The sequence below is a fragment of the Phaseolus vulgaris genome, chromosome 7 (genome assembly GCF_051622355.1).
Source record: "Phaseolus vulgaris cultivar YP4 chromosome 7, ASM5162235v1, whole genome shotgun sequence".
Lineage (NCBI taxonomy): Eukaryota > Viridiplantae > Streptophyta > Magnoliopsida > Fabales > Fabaceae > Phaseolus > Phaseolus vulgaris.
The window spans coordinates 12,550,896-12,565,496 of NC_143504.1; positions in this window are offsets into that span (position 1 = coordinate 12,550,896).

Genomic DNA, 14,601 nt, shown 5'->3' on the forward strand with positions numbered 1-14,601 from the left:
TTTACAGTTTATTTTTTATTCATCATCTTCGAGGTTCTTTCCTCGTCTCTACCAAACTATAATAATTTTAATTCTTCCTCGCATCTTCATCTTTAATCTGGACAAATACAAACTAAGCCAATATTGTTTGTCTCATAAATGGTGCTCTTTATGCATGTTGGAAGATGTGCATTTATAATTTTTGTTGCTTGTTTGTTTTTATATTTTAAAATGGTTGTTAAAAGAATTCATTGTAAAACTTTACTATTTAAAATAATAAAATTTGTATAAAAAAGTTTACTTTACTCCACATGTAAAAGAGCAAATCAACAATGATTTAATAAATGGATGAAAATAATTTACTTCATATATATACACAAAATAAATCCTTCTTTATTAAATAAATTATAGTATATTATTTAAATATGTTGTAGTACCTATATATTTTTAGTACATGTGTCACTAATTAGTTATTGGTTATATCACCCTATTTTGGTATAAAAAAAACTTTTTACTTATTTTAATCAAATACTAAACTAGTCAAATTTATTAAACATCTATTACAAAAACCTTAACAAAGGATATAAATATAAGGCTTCTAGAAGAAAGTTAATATTAATTTTGTCTTTTCTAATTTTTAGATATTTTTTTTTGTATTTATATCTAATTTTTAATTTGTCTTTTCCTATTTAGTCTTTATTGACTTTTATTTTACATTATGTCTCTTTAACTAGACCTATAATGAGTATAATGCTGGTATATATTTAGAATATTTGCTTTGATCTAAGTAAGGAAAATAAAATAGAAGAAATATTCATTCTCATATGCTTTGTCTTCATTTTTTTCTCCTTTGTTTTATCTCAGTTCTTTATTTATAATATGGTATCAGAGCTCAAGTTGCTACTTTTAATCATGGGTGAAGTTCTTGATCCCTCACAAAATTTTTGTTCTCCTTACCATGTTAGTTCAAAGACAAAAGTGCAGTCTCAACAAATTAGTTTGACTGCTAAGCAGTATCAAACATGATTAGCTCTCTCACAACAATACAAGTCTAGTGACAATATTTCTAATCAAGTCTCTATTATTCCTTCCAACATGACAACACAATCTAAACACAATCTGGTAATAAATTTATTTCTTCCTTCAGTTCTTGGATTCTTGATAGTGATGCTACTAACCACATTTGTTCATCCTTAACTCATTTCACTTCATATCATCAAATTAATCTTATTTATGTTAAATTACCAAATGGAAATCAAGTCATTGTCAATTATTCTGGAACTGTTTTTCTCAATCAAAATTATGTCATAGAAAATGTTCTGTATATTCCTTGTTTCAATTTTAATCTTCTTTCAGTAGCAAAATTGGTTGATAATTTATCTTGTGTTCTTACCTTTGACTCTAATGGTTGTCACATTCAGGACAAGAACTCCTTGAAAATAATTGGTTCAGCTAAGATGCAAGATAACCTTTATATACTCAGGATCCCATCCTATCAAAAACTTCAAATCAAACCCATCAAATATGAACATACCATCAATACTGTTAATGTCAGTGCTAGTGATCTGGAAACCCTTTGACATTTTCGATTAGGACATGTTTCTAACAAATGTATTGATGTTATAATGACTAAATTTTCTTTTGTTAAATATAACAAATCAATTGTTTGTGATATTTGTCATTTTGCAAAACAAAAAAGACTTTCATTTCCTATTAGTACATCTAAATCTAAAAAATGTTTTGAATTGATTAATGTAGATGTATGAGGACCATACTCAATACCATCAATTTATGGTCATAAATATTTCTTGACCATAGTTGATGATTATTCGAGGTACACGTGAATTTTTCTTTTAAAACAAAAATTTGAAGTTCTTAAGACTTTGGAAAATTTTGTTGTTTTTGTTCAAACACAATTTGAGACAACAATAAAAATAATAAGAAGTGATAATGAAATTGAATTTTTCATGACTACTTTATTTGTTAACAAATGATTAGTGCATCAAACATCATGTGTCAATACTCCACAACAAAATAACATAGTTGAAAGGAAACATAATCATATATTAAATGTAGCAAGAGCTCTCATGATACAATCTTATTTATCAAAAAATAAATTGTTCATACTTTATGATACATGTTTGACATATTATAAACATGCTTCCAACACCTGTTTTAAATTATTCTTCTCCTCATGAAATGCTTTACAAAAATGCAACAAATTTTAATGGATTAAAGGTGTTTGGATCTTTGTGCTATGCTAGCACTTTGTCAACAAAAAAAAAATGATTCAAGGGCATCAAATGTGTTTTTTATTAGTTTTAAAAGGGGGAAAATGATGTATTTTGTTGAATATTCAATCTAGAGTGTCTAAAGATGTTGTCTTTTATGAAAATGTTTTTCCATATCAAAGGGTTCAAGATACTAGCAATGAAACTAACAATCCTAACATTCATGATCAAATTTTGTTTACTCAAGATCAACCTGTCTTGAGTCAGCCATCACAAGCCATTTGTGCCTTGTAATAATGCTGAAAATAACAGTAATAATAATTGTGAGTCAGACATTGAGGTTGCAGAAGAAGTTTGTGTCCCATATAAACCAAAACCTCAATGAAGATCATGACACCAAACAAAATTCTGAATCAAATTAGCCTGTCCGAATGTGAGTACCAAAATAAAAAAAAAACCACTTGAGTATCTAAAGGACTATCATTGTAATCTTAATGTTCCCAATACATCTTCAAAAGTTAAATACCTTTTGAATTCTAGTTTGTCTTATAACAATTTATCACCTTCTTACACATCTTTTGTTATGTCTCTTTCTTCACATGTTGAGCCAAACACTTATTCTCAAGCTGTGAAACATGACGGTTGGAGAAAAGCTATACAATGAGAGATATTTGCTTTGGATTCAAATCAAACATGGGAAACTGCCCTTCTGCCTAAAGAAAAAACAGCCATAGGTTGCAAATGGATATTCAAAATAAAATATAAGGCTAATAAGACAGTTGAAAGGTATAAAGTAAGGCTACTTGGAGAGATGTGGAGTTGAGTTTGAGAGTAACCTTTTCTCCTTTGTTATATCTTATTTCTTTATTTATAATAAACCTTATATAATGTCATGTATTCTAATTTTAAATGTTCTTATTTTAGGGAGATACACTTGAAGATATTTAAATTGCATAATTAATTCACTTTTATATTATCATTAATTGATCTAATAATGCTTATTGTGAGTTGTAGTGTAATAAAAAAATAGGTTATGAGTGTGACTACTATGTGATGAAGTGTATGACAACCATTGTATGGGTTGATATTGATAGATGTTGAAATCAAATAATGTTATAACTCATAAATAGATAAATTAAATTATTACTTACTTATACTATCTTTAATATATATATATATATATATATATATATATAAAAGCTTTTTAACAAAACATAATTATTAAACTCACGAACATTATTTATGTCAGAACAAGGTGAGTAAAATATTTTGTTAATATTTATAACACATTTTTAATGGATGGAAAAGTAGTATAAATTTTTATAGAAATTTTATTATTAGTTTTTAACTTATTACTTTTTAGTAATTGAGAAATTCAATGTCAATTGTTTAGAATTTATTATGTATTTAAGTATGTTTTCATTAATCTTTGTTTTTCATGTGAAAATTAGCAAGTGTTTGTGCATGTGAATATATTTAATATGTTTTATATACGCATGTGCATTCATTAATTTTGGTTTCTAATGTGAAAATTAGCAAGTGTTTTTGCATGTGAATATGTTTAGTAATGCTCTTTAAGTGTGGTGATTAAGAAAAAAAAAACTTAAAAAAGACATACATAGAATAACGATTCTAGTTATAGTTGTCGTTGTTTTCCATTTTCAACAAATATTATTTTTTAAAAGAACAATCTATTTATCCATTATTAATACAACTTTATACCAATTGTTTAAAATAATGACAATGAATTTATCTTTAACCGTAACTCCAAGTAATAATGACAAGTTCAACTGTAAGTGAAATACTTACAGTAATATCTTAATGATGATGACTGTTTTTTAAAAAATTAACTGTTGTTAAAACTTTTATATATAATAGTGAATTTTCACCTTATTTCTCTCATTTTCTCTCCTTAATTACATCTTCTAATCTAAATAAAACCAAGTTCTCCAACAATCTCCGTACCAGAGTGAATATTAAAATATTTTAATATTATATAGACTATTTATAACACACGTTTTTTTAGAGGAAGAGTTAGAGTCCAACAACTTCTTTCTCAAAAACATAAACTATAATAATTTACGTTTACGGCATATAATAGCATTTTTTATTATAATTACTTTTATAAAAAGCATATCCAGCAGATATTTATATTATATATAAAAAGAATTTTTTATTATAATTGTTTTTTTTACACAATTTTTTTTTATTCTATCTTATTTAATATATTTCATTTTATCAGTACAATGAAATATTTTATTATTTCATATTAATTACTTAAAAAATAAAACTATTTTTTAATTTAATATTATTGTACAGTTTTTATAGGTAAATTAATTCTCCAACTTTTTTATTAATTCCTTATTTTAAGGCAATAACAAGAAAAAAAAAACATACTCTCACACGTTTCTACATCAAATTTCACATATCAAATAAAATAACATTCATTTCCAATCACTTTCTTCACTCTATTTCAAACAATTATATTTTTTGGTAAAATCATTATTCTTTTGTATCTACCATCAAATCAATCATAACTTTAACGTGAAGATCATTACACTCTCCGATTCCAAAACTGCCAATGGAAGAAGAGAAAAAACTTGAAGAAGAAGATAGACTCTACGGGAAAAGAAAAAAAAAAGAGGTTGTTTAATCAATACATCATTTTTCTTTTACATGTTATTTTTTTTTTCATTTTCGACTCATCTAAAATTATTTTTATATATACGTTAAATTTCTATCATCATGAAAGTTGAGTAAAAAAAAATACGGATACACATGCACTCTATATTTCCGCTAGTATTACATAAAAAGCTTTAAAAATGACGTGTGAAACTAAAATTTAATAAATTAAAATTTTATTTAATGAGTTTTACATCGAAAATAATCGTATACAGCACCTATAGCACTTTGGAAGTGAATAATTGACATGATAAATTAAGTTGAGTTTAATTTTAAGCATTGTTGCAGCCATTAAGAGCGAGTGGGTGGGGGAAACTTTGTCAATGAGAAATTAGTGCTTAAGCACAGTTGTTAAGAAGTACATTTGTACGACTGTTTGCTTTGAAAGTGCCTTGGAGAAAATATTGTGGGGTATAATCATAAAAACATTGTTCTCATCACTTCTACAATCACTTATTGGTATGATACAAGTACAAGAAAGGAAGAATGTAAAAATGCAAATGTGGGAATGGGGTTTGGAAGAATAAATATGCAAATATATATATATATATATATATATATATATATATATATATATATATATATATATATTAGAAAAGTTGAGATTTACCAAAAAAAAAACTTGCACATTCTAAGGACAATTTTTCACTGAAAAAAAAAACAATGTTTCATTGGGGAGTACTCATTTCCTTCCTTTTTTTTTGTTCATCAGTTTTTTCTTATTTATTGATTCTAATAAAGAAACGTATAATTTTTTTTTCTCTATTATACACTATAAATATACGTATAAATTATTTAAAAGTTAAAAGTGCGTAAATAATTAAAGTGATATTGAATTTCGTGAGTTAAAAATAAATAAAAACAATTTGAGTTAAATTCATATATTTTTAAAATAATTAAAATTGTAGTAATTGTTAAAAGAATAGAATAGGTGACTCTTTATCTATGGAGTAATTTAGTATGACTTTCTTTTCTTAATGCTACGGGAGTGAATAGCCACAAAACATACCATTGTTAAATATAGTAAAAAAAATTTAACTATCAATAAAAAATAATTGTAAAAAATATTTACAATAATAATAATAATTTTATAAAAGAATAATCTTGAAATATTAATTCTCACTACTTTTCTTTTATTTATTTTTAATCAAACAACTTTTATGTACATTGTAAAATCTCTAACTATTCTTTATTTTTGTGTCCTCCATCTAGTTTTTTCTTTTTCTAGGAAGTTCTCACTCTTTGATTTCTTTCCTTCAAACCTCATATATTTCATAATTTGATCACATATCACAACAGCTTAGAAGTTATATATGGATCATTTGTAACCGATTAAATTTTAAAATAGAGTAGGTTTTCATTTACTTAAAATATTCTTTATTTTCTTCCATTTCTTTTGGATTTGTCATCAATCTTTGTGAAGTTAATTAAGAAAAGTAGTTCTCTCAACTTGGTTAAACTTATATTGAAATTTTGTTAGGTTTGGATACTTTGCTATATATTTTGAGTGATTCTCTAACTTGATCTAGAACTTTCTTTAGAACAAGGAACTATAGTTAAGAGAAACTATTTATGTTTTCATAGAATCTTGGGATAAATTATCTGGATGTGAAGATTACGTGATCATTGTATCTTGAGTTTTAAGCAGGGTTATGTGTGGTTTGAACACATTTTTAATAAAGGAAATTTGTTTTGTGTTAAGCAGTTTTGCATTAGAATATTGCATCTGGGACAAATTGGTTCAAGTTATGGTTATTTTGAAGAAAAATATTCAATGTGAGGCATACAAATTTTATTTGATTTTTTCATTAATAGAAGAATTTTTTTAAATGCTCTGAATCTGATATTCTTATTAAGATATTGATATAGTGACTAGATTATGTATGTTAAAATATAGAGTCTCTTAAATTAAGTTTTGAATATGGTTTGAATGGGTAAATTTAATTTCCTATAATTTTTCATATATTAGTTTATGAGTTTGATATGAATGGAAGAATAGATTGAGTTTAAATAATCAAATTTGAATTGAAATGAGTGAAAGATCAATGTTGAAATTGTAAAGGAAAAATCCAACGCCTTGTAATTTTAATTAGGTGCTAAAAACCACAAAGCATAAAACATGAATCATGCATCGTCTATAAGACAAATCATTTCAAGCATAAATCATGCAAGAAGCAAGTGTTCTATTTGTCAGACAATACAACACTATGAAATCTGTTTGACGTCTAATAAAGTGCTAATATGATAAGATCATATGCTTATAAAATCAGATGATACATACATAAACTAAGCTAGCATTGTATCACTTGAATATATATATATATATATATATATATATATATTATATGTGTGTGTGCTTATTCTATGATTGCAGAAATTTCCATTGCCTTTGTTTGACAAAGAGATCTATTAAAGGAGCAACCTAAAGTCAACATCAAATAATCTCTTGGGAAAAGAACTAAACCTGCTTTCTTGACCACCTCCTGACACAAATATGATTTCAGCTCTAGCCTAATTGTCTATGTACAGTGTGCACCTTTATCATGAATAGGTACAAAAGGTTATGTTATCTAAGGAGACAATTGTCAACAAATAAGGATGTTGTGTAAAGAAGGAACAAATTTAAAGTTGCATCAAATGCAACCCAGCTCAGACGCATAAAGGATATGCATAGAATTTGAAGTTTCTCAGTGACTATAAATGATCTCTCAACATATATCCTCTTTCAACGCTTATATAAAGTCATTCATCAAGAAGAAGAAAGAGAAAGCAGAGGTAGCATTGTGTTGAAATGTTATTGAAATTTCTTATGCCTCCACAAAGCTTCAGAGAAAGATCCCAGGGATGAGAGTAGAGAATCTACCATATCCATGGATTTGAAAAAGTTTCAAGAAGAACAGTGAGAGTATTCATCCAGCTACTTAGGAAAGAGAACATATCCATTGTATACGTCGAAAGACACAACTCCTTTCTATAGAGTAAATAAAATGATCTAAATTAGGAGAGTAACCTTAAACCTTGTAATCGTCGAAAGACATAATCCTCCTAAGTAGTTAAACTCAATGATCTATTAATCATCAAAACCCTCATCCTCAATATCTTAGTCAGGAGTCGTTGTTTGACAAATAGTACATGTTGAGTCAACAGCGACTTATTAAAGAATACTTAAGGGAATAGCCAAGAGTGGTTTGATGCCTAAAGAATACTCGGTTAAGCCATGAGTGACTTGGTAAATAATATTCCTTGATAGGGTCAACCAAAAGTGGTTGCGATTCGAAATAATACTCATTGAGCTAGGAGTGGTTGAGATAGAATACTCCTTGATAGGGTCAATAAAAAGGTTCTACAATATGAAACAATACTCATTGAGCCAAAACTTGCTTAGGAAAGAATACTCCTTTATGGGGTTAGCCAATAATGGCTATGATATGAAAGAATACATGTTGAGCCACGAGTGACTGCAAGATAAAATAATACTTAGTTAAGCTAGGAGTAGCTTGTGTCAAGAATACTCAAAGTGTTAACTAAGAGTGACTACAAGTCAAAGTCGAAGGAATACTCAGTTAAGCCAAAAGTGGCTCGTGTCAAGAATACTCAAGGGATTAGCCAAGAGTGATCGTGATCCTAATTTTATTCACACTTAGTTGCTTTAATTATAGATTATTGGACTGTAATAATAAATAAATCAATTGTTTTAATTCAGATTCATATGATTGGGTTTATTTGGGGCTTAAATATTTTGTGTTAATTTTGTATTTTTTAGATTAGACAGTCTAAAGGAAGTGTCTACCTTTGTAAATGGGCCAAATATGCAAAAGTCCAAGTTGCTTCTTTGAATCAAAATAGAAAACAAAATTTGAGGAGAAGAATGAGAAAATAAAATCTACAATATCTCAGAAACAGAATTGGAAACAATATTCTACTAAATACAAGGAAAAAAATCAATAATTTTGGAAAGTTGGAAACTGAGAAATTGTTAATAAAATCTAAACCATAATATTTTCTCAAGATCCTTGAAACAGAAAAACATATAAAAAGACATAAGCCTCAAGGAGAAAGAGGGAACCTTCACAAGGTTTTCTTAGTTTCTTTTCTTCTTTGTAATTATTTTGTTTTTCCTCTGCATGGAAGGCTAAACCTTTTTTGTTGATTTCTCTGTAATTCCCCATTGAGTTATGGGGTTATGATCAATAAAAGTTTCATTTTTTTAATTCTCTATAGCAGTTTTTTTAATATTCTATTTTTTTGGAAAACTAGTTTTTGTGAGAGGTTGTACTTGAACACATGATTGAGAGTCGTCCTTATCTTAAACCATGGTTTCTTAGTTAGTTCGCATTGTTCTAATTAATTTCTTGGGTACATGATTCAAAAGAGAGGAGATAAGCATTTCCATGGAGTATACACATGGAAAAAATGTGTACTGATTAAACCAATAAACGCATGTTTTACTGGTGAGCTTCAAGTTGAATTAGATTGACGCATGTTCAATCTGGTTTAACTTTATGTGAGAATTGAAGGATGATAATCTTTAGATGGACTATGAAGAATTCATTGGTGGAAGAACTTGGATATCAACCACTTTTTATTTGTTGTTTTAATATCTTTTATATTTTATGTTAATCAATCTCAAACCCTTTTATCTTTATTGTTATTGCTAACTTTTCTTGCTTGCAGATAGATTCTGAACACCGATTTACTGATTTCACTATTGGATTTATTGGGACACGACTTGAGGTCATCTGACCATAATTATACTATCATCTCTCAAGCGTTAGACAGGTCTATGCTAAAATCATTTTAATTTTGTTGAAGATGGATGTGGCTCCTTCAAGTCAATGTGTTTGATGTAGCAAAGTGTGTGTCTTGCTTTGAAGACTACTTTTGTACTTGGGTAGTCTTGTATATAGGTTATAGTGTGTTTAAAGTGAGCTTTTTGCATCGTGACCCACCTCTCAACCCTTATCAAGGATAAGATCAAGCACAACGTTTTCTAAATGTTTTTCTCATGTTTTTTTTCCAAAATATGCTTTACTGCACAAAAAATGAATATGTTGTTTCTCAAATGAATAGATTCTTTTTAACTGCTGCCTTATTTTTTAAAAGTTTTTTGATAACTTTGTTTTTTGCACAAGTAACTTGGCTCAGCCTTTTCATGCTATCAAAATGAATGAGTTGCAATAGTTTAAAATCTCTCTTTGTCTTTTTGAAAATAAATCTATTCATTATAATTTCAATTTGTTCTTTTTATAACAACTTTTTAAACTATTTTTTGAAAATATGTTATAAATAATTTCCTATATAAAGAGAGTCATATCTCACTAAAAAGTGTGTTGAGAAAACGAGTTTGAAACATAGATTAAGAGTTTTCAGAGAATTAAAAAATAATTTGACGTGTTCTTGGAAGAGTTTTTCAAAAGAAAAATGTGTGCTTGTTTTTTAGAGACCTAAGTTTGGTAGGAGGTGTTGTCACTGGTTTTTCAAGTTGTTCTACATATATTTTCTGTATTCTGCATTCTCCTTCCAGGAGTATTCAATTTCATCATTTTATTCTTTGTAATTGTGGTTGTAAGACTCTTCTTGATAAAGTTTCTTGAAGAGTTGGGTGTGCTGAAATAGGATTTTTCAGCTAGGTGTTCCTTGTTCTTGTAGTGTTCAAGAACATTAGGTTGTGTAATTGTTTTGTACTGTTTTTAGTGGATTTCACCTTGGGAAATGTGAGACTGGATGTAGCTCATTTGAGTGAACCAGTATAATCTTGTGGTGTTCAATCTCTCTTAATCTCTGCACTCATTTACTGTTTCGTATGTTAATTTGACAAAAAAATAAACTTGTTCAATTAAAATTGAATATGTTCTTTCAGGGATTGTTGATGAGCATATATTTATTCACACACAATAGCCTTAATCATAGATTATTGGACTATAATAATAAATAAATCCATTGTTTTAATTAATATTCATATAATTGGGTTTATTTGGGCCTTAACTATTATTATTGTTAATTTTGTGTTTTTAAAGTAAATTATCCAGAGGAAGCATCTACCTTTGTGAATGGGCCAAACATGCAAAAGTCCAAGTTGCTTCTTTGAATCAAAACAGAAAACAAATTCTGAGGAGAAGAAAGAGAAAATAAAAGCTACAAGATTCCAGAAACAGAATTGGAAGCAAATCTTCTGCAAAATAAAAAGAATTATGGAAAGTGGAAACTGTTTACAAAATCTAAACTGCAATATTTTCCCAAGATCCTTGGAGCAGAAAAGCCTATAAAAGGACACAAGCATCAAGAAGAAAAGAGAGAGCTTCATAGGGTTTTCTTCTTAGTAATTCTTTTGTTTTGCCTCCGCATGGAAGGCTAAATATTTTTGGTTGATTCCTTTGTAATTTCCCATTGAGTTCTGAGGTTTTGTTCAATAGAAGTTTCGATTTTTAAGTTTCTATAGCAGTTGTTTTTATTTTCTAATCTCCTGGAAAACTAGTTTTTGTGAGAGGTTGTACTTGAACGCATGATTAAGAGTCTTCCTTGTCTTAAACTTTGGTTTCTTAGTTAGTTCGCATCGTTCTAATTAATTTCTTGGGCGCATGATTCAAGAGAGATGAGGTAAGCATTCCCGTGGAGTATACGCATGGAACAAAGTGGGTATTAATTAAACTAGTAGACGCATGCTTTACTGGTGAGTTTCAGTTGAATCAGATCGGCGCATGTTCAATCTGGTTTAGCTCTGTTGGAGGATTGAGAAAAGATTAATCTTTGGAGAACCAATGAAAAATTCAATGGTGGAAGAACTTGGGATCAACCGCTTTTTATTTGCTATTTTAATCTTTTTTATATTTTTTGCACAACTATCTCAAACCCCCCTTTTTATCTTTATTTGTTATTGCTAACTTTTATTGCTTGCAGATAGATTCTAAACCGTGATCAACTGATTTTACTATTGGATTCGTTGGGAGATGACTTGGGGACATTTGTCCACAATTATACTATCATCTTTCTAGTCTTAGACAAGTCTACGCTAGAATCATATTAATTTGACAGCAAAACGACAGCTATCAATTGTTCATGCTGTTCTTGATTTCTGAAAAACCAATTTGAATAACTTGTTGAAATCTTAGTGTCTAATTTGGTGATAATGAAAGTACATTGTTCTATGAAAATCAAGTCTATCAATAGGCACGGTACTTTCAAGTGTGTGGTTTTATATTCATGGATTGTATCTTGACTTAACTCTCTGTTTTTCTTCTGTCCATATTAATGAGAATTTGTGCTTGCTGATCAATTCTCTCAATATCTGGAAATCATATAACTAAAGTATTGTTATGTTAAAGTAAACAGAAAAATAAATGTACTCTCTCCAAAATAAATCGATTCTTTTCCTCTGTTTTGTAAAAAGACTGAATCTGTGTAAAAAATTTATAAGCTCAATTCAACCCCCCCCCCCCCCTTGAACTTTGACACTATTAAACCTAACAAAATTCACAGCAAAATGACAACTATCAAGTGATCACAAGTTCAAAGAATACTCGAGATGTACTTCGCAACATTACTCTGCCTAATGGAACTTAATTTATTTATTTAGAACTAGATGTAATCTATTGCAATACATGGACCAATATAAATTATTGTATGTATTTCTTCCTTCCCTAATCTCTCTACATTACATGTTATTATTTGTACTAACTGAAGAAGGAGGGTTATTGCGAAGACACAAATTTGAAAATTATCACTTGAAATTTTAACTTGCATCAGTCATTATCCATTAGACGAAATAATTATTGTCTGATTATTTGTTGAAGTCAATAAGAAAATATCATAGACAAACGATTCAGTGGGGTTAACTAGTTGCATATGATATGATGCATCAGACGAAAATGTTACAATTTGATTTTTTGATAAACTAAATCATCGTCTAAGTACAATCAATAAGAAAATATTTGTGAAAAAAATTTAAACTTGATAAAAAAAAAATTAACAGACAATCAACCGGTTGTTTTTGCGATTCAACCGGTAGCTTATATCAGCAGATTTAAAAACAACTTAAAAACAGAAATTAAATGAGTTAAGGGTAAGAGAAAAGCACACAAACAATTTATATTGGTTCACTCTTATCCCAAGAGCTACATCCAGTCCCCAGAAACCACTGGGTATCTACTATGCAACCAAAATTCAGATTACAAACACACCACCAAAGAAGTGACCTTGAACCCCACAAGAAACACACTACCTTTGGCAAACAACACCAAGAGTGTATCTTGAACACCTCAAGAACACACAACACTCCTTGACAACACAAATACAGAAATACAGTAATCAAGGAAGAAGAGAATAGAATACACTTGGATATTACAAAGCTTAAAGTTCAAGAATACACCCCAATCCTATTTTAAATACTCCAAAAATTGTTAAAAACATTTAAAGCAGGAGCCTATTCAGTTAGAAAACATTTAAAGTTGATTTGCAAACATAACAAAAATTTTGTTATGGATTTTCAACAAACAATCGGTTGAATTCTCGAAACAATCGATTGAATTGGTTTGACACCAAAGTCAACCAAGTCAAACAGTTTCAAACCCTTTTCAAAAACCTCTAAGTAATAAACTACCGATTGAAATGACAAAACAACAGGTTGTTTTTCCACTTCTTTATAAAACAATCTTTTTCAAAAAGGTTTTGATTCCAAATTGTTTTAGATTCAAACAAAGAGTGGATTACACACCATTTCTACCCAAAACCCACCCACACACACAGCAACTCCAGCCTTCCATCAAACACCATGGATTTGGAGACATCAAAGCTTCAAGATCATCCTTGATCAACAATTGTTTCATCAACCATCCTCACACAAGCTCACTTCAACTCTAGCCCAATTAGTTGTGTTGTATAATTTCTACCATTACTTCGTTTTAAAGATAAAGCTATTTGACCTAGCGTTAATAAGTACTGTTAGTTATGATGATGTTACTTAAAGAGGAGAGTGACATTTAGAGTTGCATGGTGCATATTTAATACACTTATATGTTCACACTCGATAGACAAAGAAAATGAAGTTATCTGAGTTCAAAAGCTTTCAATGGTCAGTAAGGGATTTGCAATGACTTCTTATTCCAAGCTCTATATAAAGTTATCATTTGAAGGAAGATAAGTGACACATTCAACTATCAACTTTCAAAATCCTTAGCCTTAAAAGCTTTATAGAATAATACTATTGTATTCATATAGTAAACTAGAAGAGAGTGCATATTTGTATACGTCGTAAGACGCTATCACTCTCTAGCGAGGAAACTCTTTTAATTTTTGTGATCACACTTTCATACAAACTTTTCTTTTTATCCAAGAGTGATTTTTGTCCAAACAATACTTTGTATTAGCTAAGAGTGGTTGCAGTCTAAACAATACTCTGTATTAACCAAGAGTGGTTGCAGTCCAAACAATACTCATCAGGTCAGCTAGGAGTGACTGAGGTCCAAAAAATACTTTATTTTTAGCTTTGAATGGTTGTGTTCCAAACAATATTCGGGGTTTTTAGATAGGAGTGGCTGATTGCTCAAATAATACTTAGGTTTTTAGTTATAAGTGTTGAGTTTCAAATAATACTTAATTTGTAACTTGCAGTAGTAGTATGCAAAGTGAAACTCAATCAATTGATTGAGAATTGGACATAGTTTATACTGTCAGACTATCGAGTATAAAAATCAAAGACTGAATTCTTCTTTTT